Here is an 18,646-nt window from a genome sequence, read left to right as displayed (position 1 = left end):
TGGGCCTAAGGTATCTGAACTGTTTGAACAAGAGCAGAACTGAAACTGAATGGAATCTGACTGCACAGAAAGTTAAACAGAAACTGACTTACATCACCTAGAGCTTTGCTTAATTAAAGTCCCAAAGTTACTAGCTAAGCTTCTATTGCACAAGACTATGAGGTGTGATTGTAGGCAGCCAATCAGACTTTGTTTGTGCTTAAGATATATCTTTTCTTCATTCCTTTTTCAGGATAGGCCCATGTTGACACTCCTCTCCAGAAAGAAGTTTCCCTATAATTATTAAATTTTAGAAAGCAACATAAAACATGACATTGAGCTAGCATTACTTCCCACCAAAACTAAGGCCTAATGTTAAAAATGGCAATTATTATCGCAAGGCAGTACAGAGTGAGAAGAAAGAACAGGACAGAAAATTGCCACTGTGCACATTCAAAAGGATGTCTAGTAAAACAATGTTTGCAAAGCGTTTCAGTAAATGTCAGCATAACATCGAAACACTGTGCCTCTGGAAAAATACTGAAGCGTAGGCCTTTTTACTAATGCTAATACATGAAGAATAAAACATTTCTAATAATTTCAAACCATTAGTTTTGTAGTACAATAATATTATTCATGTTTTGTCAATACATGTATTTATAGTTAATCAAAATACATTTTCACAGTCATTTATTATTTCACATTGAACTCGAGGTGGCTGACACAAAGTCAGCCACAATTTAAACACACGTTTTATTTTTCAAACACACATTTCTCTATTTAGGCCTTTTAATACATGTTAAGCATTTTGTTTTAGTTACTAATTTTTATTAGGTCGAGTGTTAGCGTTCGACGTGGTGTATACTTAAGTATACTTATACTGTGAGTTAAAGCAATTTCATTGGTCGGTTGCTGTGTTCTTCCTCGCTAGTGGTTGGTTCTGCCTTTATCTCCCTCCTTTTTCTGTTTCAGAGCAAGGACGTATTACTGTATAGTTCCACTTTGTTTTCTCTACCTGTTGCCATGACAGACTTTTTTTTCCAGTTCTTTGTGCTCCTCTTTCACTGTGTGCATGTTTTAGGCTGGTAACTACCTGCATTTTATTGCAGCATTCCGGTCCTCCCAGCTCCTCCCATGTCGCTGACATCTGTTTTGGCTTTATTGCAGTGCTGTACTCCCAGATCCTAAAAGAAGCTTATTTTACTAACCAAATGGCTCCTAAATTAAGCTTATATTATTAAACAAACACAATATGCCCTGCATCCCATCACAGAGAGTCTCTCTCCTTCCAGGGACCCTCCCTGCCAGCACTCATAACATCGCACACAGGGCATTGCTTATCTCCTTTTTGGGGCCATAAATCTTCTCAGGCTGCTCTGCTAACTCCTTTATAGCTTTGTTGACATGCAGGATTTAACAATCTTGTTTTTCACCAGTGTAGACTTCTGCTAATTTTGTGTTGTTTTCTTTACCCATCTGCCTTCCCACTTATCTAATGCTCCCTATGTTTGAATACTTTGGATTAATTCTCTAATGTGAATTTTCATTCCAGGAGTTCTCATGTTTGCAATTTCTTTTGAATCAAATTCTAATCTGTAACTCCTCTTTAATGTTTAAGATTTCTCAATACCCACTTCATATTTTTCTGATAATTTCTGATGTGCCAGTCTTGCTCTGTTTGTAACATCTTTACACATGAAACGTAACTCATCTTCATTATATGAGTCAATATTATTTCATTCAAGTGTTCCCTCAGTCATTTCATTTAATTCTAATTTTAGTCTTGCCAGATTTAATGTTCTTTCCCCTTCAGCAACTGTTTTCGTTGCTGATGCTGCACTTACTTTCTCTGACCATCCTGATAATTGCTGAGCTGTAAAGCCTGGTAAAGAAACATTATTATTTACATTAGCTACACACCATGGAGTATTACATAGCAGACCTATCAGTCTTTGAGGTGACACTAGAACTGAGTTTTGATTTGGATTTAGTGCCTCCAAACTTTGTTAAATCGTAGAATAATTTAAGTCTATAGGCGGACCTGTTTTATCAAAAGTCTGATTCACTGAAGACATAACTTCCGAATAGCACTGAGTTTCTCCATTTCTGCATTTGAATGAAAAAGATTCTGTATTGTTCTCAGTATTTCCCTGAGAATATAATGGATCAACTGGACCAATTGTGACAGGAACTGTTAATGCTTCTGGGCTTGATGAAGTATTCTGATTTCTTGAGTAAATCATTCCAAAACGCTGACCTGTCACTACTGTAGAACTCTATTGCGATATTGTCACTGGAGTATACATTGCAATTGTCTGGGCCTGATGAACAACTTGCACAGGAGTTACTGAATTAGACATAGGCGGTCATTCTGACCGCGTCGGGCGGCGGTAGCCGCCCGCCATGCGGTCACCACCATTTGGCCGCTCCGCGGTCAAAAGACCGCAGAGGCCATTCTGGCTTTCCCGCTGGGCCGGCGGGCGCCCGCCAAAGGAGCGCCCGCCGGCCCAGCGGGAAAGGCCCTGCAACATAGAAGCCGGCTCCGAATGGAGCCGGCGGTGTTGCAGGGGTGCGACGGGTGCAGTTGCACCCGTCGCAATTTTCACTGTCTGCTATGCAGACAGTGAAAATCATGCTGGGGCCCTGGTAGGTGGCCCCTGCACTGTCCATGCCAGTGGCATGGGCAGTGCAGGGGCCCCCAGGGGCCCCACGACACCCGTTCCCGCCATCCTGTTCCTGGCGGTAAAAACCGCCAGAAACAGGGTGGCGGGAAGGGGGTCGGAATCTCCATGGCGCTGGAGATTCAGCCCAAACAGGGGAAATCCGGCGGTTCTGACCGCGGCTTTACCGCCGCGGTCAGAATGGGCAGGGAAGCACCGCCAGCCTGTTGGCGGTGCTTCCGTGGTCCTCCACCCTGGCGGTCGATGACGGCCAGGGTTGGAATGACCCCCATAGACTCCACCTGGACCATCATTGGTTTCTGAATAATCTGTGATGCCACCAGTACTGTAATACTCGGTGCAGAACTTACAACAGGAACTATAGAATATATTACAGGCTGAGCTACAGTTTGAATCGCAGGAGTCTGAGTTACTGTAATAGTGGGAACATTAGTTGCAACCTATACTTGACTCTGTTTTACAACTGGAGGTGTACTTGGACTAGTACTAGCCCCTTGACTTGCCTATTCTGCTGTATATGGAGGAGGACGATTTCTCACTAATTGTGTTATAAATTCATCCTCATCTGAATCCCCATCATAAGCCAGCGACCTTCTAGCTTCATTTGACCTCGACTCAGTTATTTCCTAATTCTTTTTCTTCATCTTCGGTCTGACACTGTCCCCTTGTTCTTGTGAATTCGCGTGAAACATTCCAATAATTTGTAGAGTTTCTGTTCTCCAAAACATCTGCTCATTATCCCATTTGGCTTTTAGCAATGTTTTCTTGTGGTTTCTCATTTGTCTCTCAAATTTTTATTTCTCCTGTTGTCTAGCTACTAGCTTCCAAATAGCTAAAGCTTCAAATTGTGCTGGTCTCGGAGGGGGCTGTAATTCATAAAGTACTCTTCTCAAATGTTCTAAAATTCTCATATTAAAACTCCCATGAGCAGGGAAAGCTAAGCTCCCTTCCTTCTCTGTTATTTTGCACCACTGTTTTAACCACATATATGCCTATGGACCTTTCTCTTCAATTACTATGTATGCGTGCGTACCTTCTGGCGGGGCAATTTCTCCTATTCTAACTGGAATGAAAGCATCTCCTCTTATCGCACTTTTTAATGCTTTGAAAAATTAAATTTTTGCCTTTAATAGGGCCCAAACTACGAATTAAATTCAAAACAGGAAGTATTTAAATCCCAAAATCCTTTTTGCTTGCTACTCTCAACCAATAGCTGTTCATGGTTGTCCACCAATCCGTTTGCGGCTCCTTCCCACCAACTGATCAATACCATCGCGGAGCCAGTGATGTAACACTCGCTCACTCAGCATCTGGCAAAGCCTTGCAGCTCGTCCTTCAAACTCGATTCACACAGAAAACTAACTGCAAAATATTGCGAGCACTAATAAACATCAACAAAACCAACTTCTCTGCTTATTACAGGTAGAGCTTAATCACTTCGGAAGCCTTACGGAAATTTCGACTGTGGCCTTTCATTCAAACAGCTACTCATCCAGCTTTGGCTTTCTCTCATGCACAAGTAAAATTCGACCTGCAAATTTCACCTTTGACTAATACCAGATCCTCCTTGTGCACTCAGGAATCACTTAGTACCTGTCAAACTAGCACTCCCTTAACATATATACTAGGAATACAACTATACCAACTGCAGACAAGTGAACAACAACAACAAAGTGTCTCATACACTTGCATAATTCTCCGAAGTCTTACAACACGCAGGGTCCATTACAACAACAACTGCGAGGGCAATTTTTGAGCACAAAGCGCCACACTCATTTGAAGTGCAATGACTTCCCTACTCTCATCCTTTGGAGTACGCAAACTCCCTACTCAACTACATTGGAATATGCAAACTCCCTACTTCTCTCATTCATCACAATCCACCTGTGAGTTGCCAAAACACTGCAAGTAAGGTTTGTCCTACTCAGAACTCAAACAACACTGGGAACTTATCAAATCTCATTTAAACAAGTATTGACAAAACCAAATCTCCAAAAATCTGAATGGTAAACAAGCATTTGCAAAACCAAATCTCTCAAAACCAGGATGCTCCTCTCCTATAGAGACCAAACCATCCTCTGCTACCAGAATCTGTGGGCATGTGACCTCCTAATATTGGGCTAAGGTGACATGTAATAGGGCAGTAACATCTACTACCCTCGAATGTTTTGACTTAGACAGGAGAAATGAGATCATCAAATCGAACAGTGAGAACCAATACAATCAAAATATACAATAATGAGTCAATAAATTTATGTACACCATGACCTATGTGGTCATAAATTAACACACCAATTTATTTAAGTTTAAACATGTATTGCCCTTGAATTGACAATGCTAAAGTCATGTAAATGATGCACAAAACTAAATGGTTGCAATTTAGAAACAACAAAGGCTGTCCAAAGTGTATGAAAAATCTCAATCTTGCAAGTACATTCACCATTAAACACTCCAGAAGAATAATACATAAGATCAACATTATTATTTGAGAAACAAAAACAGAAGACATTACTTGCACAGTTGAATCAATCACAATCAATTAATAAACATTTAGATCAAATATTGGGTCAGGCATTCTAGCTAACAATCTCTAATTCGAAAAGCCTGTGTGGGGATTGAATTTGTCACAGGAAAAAATTAATTTGGAAAACATCTAACTGTGGTGCTAACAAAAATATGCAGTTGGATTTCTAAGAAGAAAACTGCAAAGGAAAAACAATGCACATTGGTTATACCTCTCCTTAATGAGATAGCAGCCACCAGAGACTTCATCAGCGGAGCACAGACGCAGCAGGTCTTCAGTCAGCATCACGAACATCAAGGGGGCAACAGTTCAGTAATGTTGGGCCTAAGGTATCTGAACTGTTTGAACAAGAGCAGAACTGAAACTGAATGGAATCTGACTGCACAGAAAGTTAAACAGAAACTGACTTACATCACCTAGAGCTTTGCTTAATTAAAGTCCCAAAGTTACTAGCTAAGCTTCTATTGCACAAGACTATGAGGTGTGATTGTAGGCAGCCAATCAGACTTTGTTTGTGCTTAAGATATATCTTTTCTTCATTCCTTTTTCAGGATAGGCCCATGTTGACACTCCTCTCCAGAAAGAAGTTTCCCTATAATTATTAAATTTTAGAAAGCAACATAAAACATGACATTGAGCTAGCATTACTTCCCACCAAAACTAACGCCTAATGTTAAAAATGGCAATTATTATCGCAAGGCAGTACAGAGTGAGAAGAAAGAACAGGACAGAAAATTGCCACTGTGCACATTCAAAAGGATGTCTAGTAAAACAATGTTTGCAAAGCGTTTCAGTAAATGTCAGCATAACATCGAAACACTGTGCCTCTGGAAAAATACTGAAGCGTAGGCCTTTTTACTAATGCTAATACATGAAGAATAAAACATTTCTAATAATTTCAAACCATTAGTTTTGTAGTACAATAATATTATTCATGTTTTGTCAATACATGTATTTATAGTTAATCAAAATACATTTTCACAGTCATTTATTATTTCACATTGAACTCGAGGTGGCTGACACAAAGTCAGCCACAATTTAAACACACGTTTTATTTTTCAAACACACATTTCTCTATTTAGGCCTTTTAATACATGTTAAGCATTTTGTTTTAGTTACTAATTTTTATTAGGTCGAGTGTTAGCGTTCGACGTGGTGTATACTTAAGTATACTTATACTGTGAGTTAAAGCAATTTCATTGGTCGGTTGCTGTGTTCTTCCTCGCTAGTGGTTGGTTCTGCCTTTATCTCCCTCCTTTTTCTGTTTCAGAGCAAGGACGTATTACTGTATAGTTCCACTTTGTTTTCTCTACCTGTTGCCATGACAGACTTTTTTTTCCAGTTCTTTGTGCTCCTCTTTCACTGTGTGCATGTTTTAGGCTGGTAACTACCTGCGTTTTATTGCAGCATTCCGGTCCTCCCAGCTCCTCCCATGTCGCTGACATCTGTTTTGGCTTTATTGCAGTGCTGTACTCCCAGATCCTGAAAGAAGCTTATTTTACTAACCAAATGGCTCCTAAATTAAGCTTATATTATTAAACAAACACAATATGCCCTGCATCCCATCACAGAGAGTCTCTCTCCTTCCAGGGACCCTCCCTGCCAGCACTCATAACATCGCACACAGGGCATTGCTTATCTCCTTTTTGGGGCCATAAATCTTCTCAGGCTGCTCTGTTAACTCCTTTATAGCTTTGTTGACATGCAGGATTTAACAATCTTGTTTTTCACCAGTGTAGACTTCTGCTAATTTTGTGTTGTTTTCTTTACCCATCTGCCTTCCCACTTATCTAATGCTCCCTATGTTTGAATACTTTGGATTAATTCTCTAATGTGAATTTTCATTCCAGGAGTTCTCATGTTTGCAATTTCTTTTGAATCAAATTCTAATCTGTAACTCCTCTTTAATGTTTAAGATTTCTCAATACCCACTTCATATTTTTCTGATAATTTCTGATGTGCCAGTCTTGCTCTGTTTGTAACATCTTTACACATGAAACGTAACTCATCTTCATTATATGAGTCAATATTATTTCATTCAAGTGTTCCCTCAATCATTTCATTTAATTCTAATTTTAGTCTTGCCAGATTTAATGTTCTTTCCCCTTCAGCAACTGTTTTCGTTGCTGATGCTGCACTTACTTTCTCTGACCATCCTGATAATTGCTGAGCTGTAAAGCCTGGTAAAGAAACATTATTATTTACATTAGCTACACACCATGGAGTATTACATAGCAGACCTATCAGTCTTTGAGGTGACACTAGAACTGAGTTTTGATTTGGATTTAGTGCCTCCAAACTTTGTTAAATCGTAGAATAATTTAAGTCTATAGGCGGACCTGTTTTATCAAAAGTCTGATTCACTGAAGACATAACTTCAGAAGTAGCACTGAGTTTCTCCATTTCTGCATTTGAATGAAAAAGATTCTGTATATTGTTCTCAGTATTTCCCTGAGAATATAATGGATCAACTGGACCAATTGTGACAGGAACTGTTAATGCTTCTGGGCTTGATGAAGTATTCTGATTTCTTGAGTAAATCATTCCAAAACACTGACCTGTCACTACTGTAGAACTCTATTGCGATATTGTCACTGGAGTATACATTGCAATTGTCTGGGCCTGATGAACAACTTGCACAGGAGTTACTGAATTAGACATAGGCGGTCATTCTGACCGCGGCGGGCGGCGGTAGCCGCCCGCCATGCGGTCACCACCATTTGGCCGCTCCGCGGTCAAAAGACCGCAGAGGCCATTCTGGCTTTCCCGCTGGGCCGGCGGGCGCCCGCCAAAGGAGCGCCCGCCGGCCCAGCGGGAAAGGCCCTGCAACATAGAAGCCGGCTCCGAATGGAGCCGGCGGTGTTGCAGGGGTGCGACGGGTGCAGTTGCACCCGTCGCAATTTTCACTGTCTGCTATGCAGACAGTGAAAATCATGCTGGGGCCCTGGTAGGTGGCCCCTGCACTGTCCATGCCAGTGGCATGGGCAGTGCAGGGGCCCCCAGGGGCCCCACGACACCCGTTCCCGCCATCCTGTTCCTGGCGGTAAAAACCGCCAGAAACAGGGTGGCGGGAAGGGGGTCGGAATCTCCATGGCGCTGGAGATTCAGCCCAGACAGGGGAAATCCGGCGGTTCTGACCGCGGCTTTACCGCCGCGGTCAGAATGGGCAGGGAAGCACCGCCAGCCTGTTGGCGGTGCTTCCGTGGTCCTCCACCCTGGCGGTCGATGACGGCCAGGGTTGGAATGACCCCCATAGACTCCACCTGGACCATCATTGGTTTCTGAATAATCTGTGATGCCACCAGTACTGTAATACTCGGTGCAGAACTTACAACAGGAACTATAGAATATATTACAGGCTGAGCTACAGTTTGAATCGCAGGAGTCTGAGTTACTGTAATAGTGGGAACATTAGTTGCAACCTATACTTGACTCTGTTTTACAACTGGAGGTGTACTTGGACTAGTACTAGCCCCTTGACTTGCCTATTCTGCTGTATATGGAGGAGGACGATTTCTCACTAATTGTGTTATAAATTCATCCTCATCTGAATCCCTATCATAAGCCAGCGACCTTCTAGCTTCATTTGACCTCGACTCAGTTATTTCCTAATTCTTTTTCTTCATCTTCGGTCTGACACTGTCCCCTTGTTCTTGTGAATTCGCGTGAAACATTCCAATAATTTGTAGAGTTTCTGTTCTCCAAAACATCTGCTCATTATCCCATTTGGCTTTTAGCAATGTTTTCTTGTGGTTTCTCATTTGTCTCTCAAATTTTTATTTCTCCTGTTGTCTAGCTACTAGCTTCCAAATAGCTAAAGCTTCAAATTGTGCTGGTCTCGGAGGGGGCTGTAATTCATAAAGTACTCTTCTCAAATTTTCTAAAATTCTCATATTAAAACTCCCATGAGCAGGGAAAGCTAAGCTCCCTTCCTTCTCTGTTATTTTGCACCACTGTTTTAACCACATATATGCCTATGGACCTTTCTCTTCAATTACTATGTATGCGTGCGTACCTTCTGGCGGGGCAATTTCTCCTATTCTAACTGGAATGAAAGCATCTCCTCTTATCGCACTTTTTAATGCTTTGAAAAATTAAATGTTTGCCTTTAATAGGGCCCAAACTACGAATTAAATTCAAAACAGGAAGTATTTAAATCCCAAAATCCTTTTTGCTTGCTACTCTCAACCAATAGCTGTTCATGGTTGTCCACCAATCCGTTTGCGGCTCCTTCCCACCAACTGACCAATACCATCGCGGAGCCAGTGATGTAACACTCGCTCACTCAGCATCTGGCAAAGCCTTGCAGCTCGTCCTTCAAACTCGATTCACACAGAAAACTAACTGCAAAATATTGCGAGCACTAATAAACATCAACAAAACCAACTTCTCTGCTTATTACAGGTAGAGCTTAATCACTTCGGAAGCCTTACGGAAATTTCGACTGTGGCCTTTCATTCAAACAGCTACTCATCCAGCTTTGGCTTTCTCTCATGCACAAGTAAAATTCGACCTGCAAATTTCACCTTTGACTAATACCAGATCCTCCTTGTGCACTCAGGAATCACTTAGTACCTGTCAAACTAGCACTCCCTTAACATATATACTAGGAATACAACTATACCAACTGCAGACAAGTGAACAACAACAACAAAGTGTCTCATACACTTGCATAATTCTCTGAAGTCTTACAACACGCAGGGTCCATTACAACAACAACTGCGAGGGCAATTTTTGAGCACAAAGCGCCACACTCATTTGAAGTGCAATGACTTCCCTACTCTCATCCTTTGGAGTACGCAAACTCCCTACTCAACTACATTGGAATATGCAAACTCCCTACTTCTCTCATTCATCACAATCCACCTGTGAGTTGCCAAAACACTGCAAGTAGGGTTTGTCCTACTCAGAACTCAAACAACACTGGGAACTTATCAAATCTCATTTAAACAAGTATTGACAAAACCAAATCTCCAAAAATCTGAATGGTAAACAAGCATTTGCAAAACCAAATCTCTCAAAACCAGGATGATCCTCTCCTATAGAGACCAAACCATCCTCTGCTACCAGAATCTGTGGGCATGTGACCTCCTAATATTGGGCTAAGGTGACATGTAATAGGGCAGTAACATCTACTACCCTCGAATGTTTTGACTCAGACAGGAGAAATGAGATCATCAAATCGAACAGTGAGAACCAATACAATCAAAATATACAATAATGAGTCAATACATTTATGTACACCATGACCTATGTGGTCATAAATTAACACACCAATTTATTTAAGTTTAAACATGTATTGCCCTTGAATTGACAATGCTAAAGTCATGTAAATGATGCACAAAACTAAATGGTTGCAATTTAGAAACAACAAAGGCTGTCCAAAGCGTATGAAAAATCTCAATCTTGCAAGTACATTCACCATTAAACACTCCAGAAGAATAATACAGAAGATCAACATTATTATTTGAGAAACAAAAACAGAAGACATTACTTGCACAGTTGAATCAATCACAATCAATTAATAAACATTTAGATCAAATATTGGGTCAGGCATTCTAGCTAACAATCTCTAATTCGAAAAGCCTGTGTGGGGATTGAATTTGTCACAGGAAAAAATTAATTTGGAAAACATCTAACTGTGGTGCTAACAAAAATATGCAGTTGGATTTCTAAGAAGAAAACTGCAAAGGAAAAACAATGCACATTGGTTATACCTCTCCTTAATGAGATAGCAGCCACCAGAGACTTCATCAGCGGAGCACAGACGCAGCAGGTCTTCAGTCAGCATCACGAACATCAAGGGGGCAACAGTTCAGTAATGTTGGGCCTAAGGTATCTGAACTGTTTGAACAAGAGCAGAACTGAAACTGAATGGAATCTGACTGCACAGAAAGTTAAACAGAAACTGACTTACATCACCTAGAGCTTTGCTTAATTAAAGTCCCAAAGTTACTAGCTAAGCTTCTATTGCACAAGACTATGAGGTGTGATTGTAGGCAGCCAATCAGACTTTGTTTGTGCTTAAGATATATCTTTTCTTCATTCCTTTTTCAGGATAGGCCCATGTTGACACTCCTCTCCAGAAAGAAGTTTCCCTATAATTATTAAATTTTAGAAAGCAACATAAAACATGACATTGAGCTAGCATTACTTCCCACCAAAACTAACGCCTAATGTTAAAAATGGCAATTATTATCGCAAGGCAGTACAGAGTGAGAAGAAAGAACAGGACAGAAAATTGCCACTGTGCACATTCAAAAGGATGTCTAGTAAAACAATGTTTGCAAAGCGTTTCAGTAAATGTCAGCATAACATCGAAACACTGTGCCTCTGGAAAAATACTGAAGCGTAGGCCTTTTTACTAATGCTAATACATGAAGAATAAAACATTTCTAATAATTTCAAACCATTAGTTTTGTAGTACAATAATATTATTCATGTTTTGTCAATACATGTATTTATAGTTAATCAAAATACATTTTCACAGTCATTTATTATTTCACATTGAACTCGAGGTGGCTGACACAAAGTCAGCCACAATTTAAACACACGTTTTATTTTTCAAACACACATTTCTCTATTTAGGCCTTTTAATACATGTTAAGCATTTTGTTTTAGTTACTAATTTTTATTAGGTCGAGTGTTAGCGTTCGACGTGGTGTATACTTAAGTATACTTATACTGTGAGTTAAAGCAATTTCATTGGTCGGTTGCTGTGTTCTTCCTCGCTAGTGGTTGGTTCTGCCTTTATCTCCCTCCTTTTTCTGTTTCAGAGCAAGGACGTATTACTGTATAGTTCCACTTTGTTTTCTCTACCTGTTGCCATGACAGACTTTTTTTTCCAGTTCTTTGTGCTCCTCTTTCACTGTGTGCATGTTTTAGGCTGGTAACTACCTGCGTTTTATTGCAGCATTCCGGTCCTCCCAGCTCCTCCCATGTCGCTGACATCTGTTTTGGCTTTATTGCAGTGCTGTACTCCCAGATCCTGAAAGAAGCTTATTTTACTAACCAAATGGCTCCTAAATTAAGCTTATATTATTAAACAAACACAATATGCCCTGCATCCCATCACAGAGAGTCTCTCTCCTTCCAGGGACCCTCCCTGCCAGCACTCATAACATCGCACACAGGGCATTGCTTATCTCCTTTTTGGGGCCATAAATCTTCTCAGGCTGCTCTGTTAACTCCTTTATAGCTTTGTTGACATGCAGGATTTAACAATCTTGTTTTTCACCAGTGTAGACTTCTGCTAATTTTGTGTTGTTTTCTTTACCCATCTGCCTTCCCACTTATCTAATGCTCCCTATGTTTGAATACTTTGGATTAATTCTCTAATGTGAATTTTCATTCCAGGAGTTCTCATGTTTGCAATTTCTTTTGAATCAAATTCTAATCTGTAACTCCTCTTTAATGTTTAAGATTTCTCAATACCCACTTCATATTTTTCTGATAATTTCTGATGTGCCAGTCTTGCTCTGTTTGTAACATCTTTACACATGAAACGTAACTCATCTTCATTATATGAGTCAATATTATTTCATTCAAGTGTTCCCTCAATCATTTCATTTAATTCTAATTTTAGTCTTGCCAGATTTAATGTTCTTTCCCCTTCAGCAACTGTTTTCGTTGCTGATGCTGCACTTACTTTCTCTGACCATCCTGATAATTGCTGAGCTGTAAAGCCTGGTAAAGAAACATTATTATTTACATTAGCTACACACCATGGAGTATTACATAGCAGACCTATCAGTCTTTGAGGTGACACTAGAACTGAGTTTTGATTTGGATTTAGTGCCTCCAAACTTTGTTAAATCGTAGAATAATTTAAGTCTATAGGCGGACCTGTTTTATCAAAAGTCTGATTCACTGAAGACATAACTTCAGAAGTAGCACTGAGTTTCTCCATTTCTGCATTTGAATGAAAAAGATTCTGTATATTGTTCTCAGTATTTCCCTGAGAATATAATGGATCAACTGGACCAATTGTGACAGGAACTGTTAATGCTTCTGGGCTTGATGAAGTATTCTGATTTCTTGAGTAAATCATTCCAAAACACTGACCTGTCACTACTGTAGAACTCTATTGCGATATTGTCACTGGAGTATACATTGCAATTGTCTGGGCCTGATGAACAACTTGCACAGGAGTTACTGAATTAGACATAGGCGGTCATTCTGACCGCGGCGGGCGGCGGTAGCCGCCCGCCATGCGGTCACCACCATTTGGCCGCTCCGCGGTCAAAAGACCGCAGAGGCCATTCTGGCTTTCCCGCTGGGCCGGCGGGCGCCCGCCAAAGGAGCGCCCGCCGGCCCAGCGGGAAAGGCCCTGCAACATAGAAGCCGGCTCCGAATGGAGCCGGCGGTGTTGCAGGGGTGCGACGGGTGCAGTTGCACCCGTCGCAATTTTCACTGTCTGCTATGCAGACAGTGAAAATCATGCTGGGGCCCTGGTAGGTGGCCCCTGCACTGTCCATGCCAGTGGCATGGGCAGTGCAGGGGCCCCCAGGGGCCCCACGACACCCGTTCCCGCCATCCTGTTCCTGGCGGTAAAAACCGCCAGAAACAGGGTGGCGGGAAGGGGGTCGGAATCTCCATGGCGCTGGAGATTCAGCCCAGACAGGGGAAATCCGGCGGTTCTGACCGCGGCTTTACCGCCGCGGTCAGAATGGGCAGGGAAGCACCGCCAGCCTGTTGGCGGTGCTTCCGTGGTCCTCCACCCTGGCGGTCGATGACGGCCAGGGTTGGAATGACCCCCATAGACTCCACCTGGACCATCATTGGTTTCTGAATAATCTGTGATGCCACCAGTACTGTAATACTCGGTGCAGAACTTACAACAGGAACTATAGAATATATTACAGGCTGAGCTACAGTTTGAATCGCAGGAGTCTGAGTTACTGTAATAGTGGGAACATTAGTTGCAACCTATACTTGACTCTGTTTTACAACTGGAGGTGTACTTGGACTAGTACTAGCCCCTTGACTTGCCTATTCTGCTGTATATGGAGGAGGACGATTTCTCACTAATTGTGTTATAAATTCATCCTCATCTGAATCCCTATCATAAGCCAGCGACCTTCTAGCTTCATTTGACCTCGACTCAGTTATTTCCTAATTCTTTTTCTTCATCTTCGGTCTGACACTGTCCCCTTGTTCTTGTGAATTCGCGTGAAACATTCCAATAATTTGTAGAGTTTCTGTTCTCCAAAACATCTGCTCATTATCCCATTTGGCTTTTAGCAATGTTTTCTTGTGGTTTCTCATTTGTCTCTCAAATTTTTATTTCTCCTGTTGTCTAGCTACTAGCTTCCAAATAGCTAAAGCTTCAAATTGTGCTGGTCTCGGAGGGGGCTGTAATTCATAAAGTACTCTTCTCAAATTTTCTAAAATTCTCATATTAAAACTCCCATGAGCAGGGAAAGCTAAGCTCCCTTCCTTCTCTGTTATTTTGCACCACTGTTTTAACCACATATATGCCTATGGACCTTTCTCTTCAATTACTATGTATGCGTGCGTACCTTCTGGCGGGGCAATTTCTCCTATTCTAACTGGAATGAAAGCATCTCCTCTTATCGCACTTTTTAATGCTTTGAAAAATTAAATGTTTGCCTTTAATAGGGCCCAAACTACGAATTAAATTCAAAACAGGAAGTATTTAAATCCCAAAATCCTTTTTGCTTGCTACTCTCAACCAATAGCTGTTCATGGTTGTCCACCAATCCGTTTGCGGCTCCTTCCCACCAACTGACCAATACCATCGCGGAGCCAGTGATGTAACACTCGCTCACTCAGCATCTGGCAAAGCCTTGCAGCTCGTCCTTCAAACTCGATTCACACAGAAAACTAACTGCAAAATATTGCGAGCACTAATAAACATCAACAAAACCAACTTCTCTGCTTATTACAGGTAGAGCTTAATCACTTCGGAAGCCTTACGGAAATTTCGACTGTGGCCTTTCATTCAAACAGCTACTCATCCAGCTTTGGCTTTCTCTCATGCACAAGTAAAATTCGACCTGCAAATTTCACCTTTGACTAATACCAGATCCTCCTTGTGCACTCAGGAATCACTTAGTACCTGTCAAACTAGCACTCCCTTAACATATATACTAGGAATACAACTATACCAACTGCAGACAAGTGAACAACAACAACAAAGTGTCTCATACACTTGCATAATTCTCTGAAGTCTTACAACACGCAGGGTCCATTACAACAACAACTGCGAGGGCAATTTTTGAGCACAAAGCGCCACACTCATTTGAAGTGCAATGACTTCCCTACTCTCATCCTTTGGAGTACGCAAACTCCCTACTCAACTACATTGGAATATGCAAACTCCCTACTTCTCTCATTCATCACAATCCACCTGTGAGTTGCCAAAACACTGCAAGTAGGGTTTGTCCTACTCAGAACTCAAACAACACTGGGAACTTATCAAATCTCATTTAAACAAGTATTGACAAAACCAAATCTCCAAAAATCTGAATGGTAAACAAGCATTTGCAAAACCAAATCTCTCAAAACCAGGATGATCCTCTCCTATAGAGACCAAACCATCCTCTGCTACCAGAATCTGTGGGCATGTGACCTCCTAATATTGGGCTAAGGTGACATGTAATAGGGCAGTAACATCTACTACCCTCGAATGTTTTGACTCAGACAGGAGAAATGAGATCATCAAATCGAACAGTGAGAACCAATACAATCAAAATATACAATAATGAGTCAATACATTTATGTACACCATGACCTATGTGGTCATAAATTAACACACCAATTTATTTAAGTTTAAACATGTATTGCCCTTGAATTGACAATGCTAAAGTCATGTAAATGATGCACAAAACTAAATGGTTGCAATTTAGAAACAACAAAGGCTGTCCAAAGCGTATGAAAAATCTCAATCTTGCAAGTACATTCACCATTAAACACTCCAGAAGAATAATACAGAAGATCAACATTATTATTTGAGAAACAAAAACAGAAGACATTACTTGCACAGTTGAATCAATCACAATCAATTAATAAACATTTAGATCAAATATTGGGTCAGGCATTCTAGCTAACAATCTCTAATTCGAAAAGCCTGTGTGGGGATTGAATTTGTCACAGGAAAAAATTAATTTGGAAAACATCTAACTGTGGTGCTAACAAAAATATGCAGTTGGATTTCTAAGAAGAAAACTGCAAAGGAAAAACAATGCACATTGGTTATACCTCTCCTTAATGAGATAGCAGCCACCAGAGACTTCATCAGCGGAGCACAGACGCAGCAGGTCTTCAGTCAGCATCACGAACATCAAGGGGGCAACAGTTCAGTAATGTTGGGCCTAAGGTATCTGAACTGTTTGAACAAGAGCAGAACTGAAACTGAATGGAATCTGACTGCACAGAAAGTTAAACAGAAACTGACTTACATCACCTAGAGCTTTGCTTAATTAAAGTCCCAAAGTTACTAGCTAAGCTTCTATTGCACAAGACTATGAGGTGTGATTGTAGGCAGCCAATCAGACTTTGTTTGTGCTTAAGATATATCTTTTCTTCATTCCTTTTTCAGGATAGGCCCATGTTGACACTCCTCTCCAGAAAGAAGTTTCCCTATAATTATTAAATTTTAGAAAGCAACATAAAACATGACATTGAGCTAGCATTACTTCCCACCAAAACTAAGGCCTAATGTTAAAAATGGCAATTATTATCGCAAGGCAGTACAGAGTGAGAAGAAAGAACAGGACAGAAAATTGCCACTGTGCACATTCAAAAGGATGTCTAGTAAAACAATGTTTGCAAAGCGTTTCAGTAAATGTCAGCATAACATCGAAACACTGTGCCTCTGGAAAAATACTGAAGCGTAGGCCTTTTTACTAATGCTAATACATGAAGAATAAAACATTTCTAATAATTTCAAACCATTAGTTTTGTAGTACAATAATATTATTCATGTTTTGTCAATACATGTATTTATAGTTAATCAAAATACATTTTCACAGTCATTTATTATTTCACATTGAACTCGAGGTGGCTGACACAAAGTCAGCCACAATTTAAACACACGTTTTATTTTTCAAACACACATTTCTCTATTTAGGCCTTTTAATACATGTTAAGCATTTTGTTTTAGTTGCTAATTTTTATTAGGTCGAGTGTTAGCGTTCGACGTGGTGTATACTTAAGTATACTTATACTGTGAGTTAAAGCAATTTCATTGGTCGGTTGCTGTGTTCTTCCTCGCTAGTGGTTGGTTCTGCCTTTATCTCCCTCCTTTTTCTGTTTCAGAGCAAGGACGTATTACTGTATAGTTCCACTTTGTTTTCTCTACCTGTTGCCATGACAGACTTTTTTTTCCAGTTCTTTGTGCTCCTCTTTCACTGTGTGCATGTTTTAGGCTGGTAACTACTTGCATTTTATTGCAGCATTCCGGTCCTCCCAGCTCCTCCCATGTCGCTGACATCTGTTTTGGCTTTATTGCAGTGCTGTACTCCCAGATCCTAAAAGAAGCTTATTTTACTAACCAAATGGCTCCTAAATTAAGCTTATATTATTAAACAAACACAATATGCCCTGCATCCCATCACAGAGAGTCTCTCTCCTTCCAGGGACCCTCCCTGCCAGCACTCATAACATCACACACAGGGCATTGCTTATATCCTTTTTGGGGCCATAAATCTTCTCAGGCTGCTCTGCTAACTCCTTTATAGCTTTGTTGACATGCAGGATTTAACAATCTTGTTTTTCACCAGTGTAGACTTCTGCTAATTTTGTGTTGTTTTCTTTACCCATCTGCCTTCCCACTTATCTAATGCTCCCTATGTTTGAATACTTTGGATTAATTCTCTAATGTGAATTTTCATTCCAGGAGTTCTCATGTTTGCAATTTCTTTTGAATCAAATTCTAATCTGTAACTCCTCTTTAATGTTTAAGATTTCTCAATACCCACTTCATATTTTTCTGATAATTTCTGATGTGCCAGTCTTGCTCTGTTTGTAACATCTTTACACATGAAACGTAACTCATCTTCATTATATGAGTCAATATTATTTCATTCAAGTGTTCCCTCAATCATTTCATTTAATTCTAATTTTAGTCTTGCCAGATTTAATGTTCTTTCCCCTTCAGCAACTGTTTTCGTTGCTGATGCTGCACTTACTTTCTCTGACCATCCTGATAATTGCTGAGCTGTAAAGCCTGGTAAAGAAACATTATTATTTACATTAGCTACACACCATGGAGTATTACATAGCAGACCTATCAGTCTTTGAGGTGACACTAGAACTGAGTTTTGATTTGGATTTAGTGCCTCCAAACTTTGTTAAATCGTAGAATAATTTAAGTCTATAGGCGGACCTGTTTTATCAAAAGTCTGATTCACTGAAGACATAACTTCCGAAGTAGCACTGAGTTTCTCCATTTCTGCATTTGAATGAAAAAGATTCTGTATATTGTTCTCAGTATTTC

The sequence above is a fragment of the Pleurodeles waltl genome, chromosome 5, assembly GCF_031143425.1.
Source record: "Pleurodeles waltl isolate 20211129_DDA chromosome 5, aPleWal1.hap1.20221129, whole genome shotgun sequence".
Lineage (NCBI taxonomy): Eukaryota > Metazoa > Chordata > Amphibia > Caudata > Salamandridae > Pleurodeles > Pleurodeles waltl.
Note: the sequence above shows the minus strand (reverse complement) of the source record.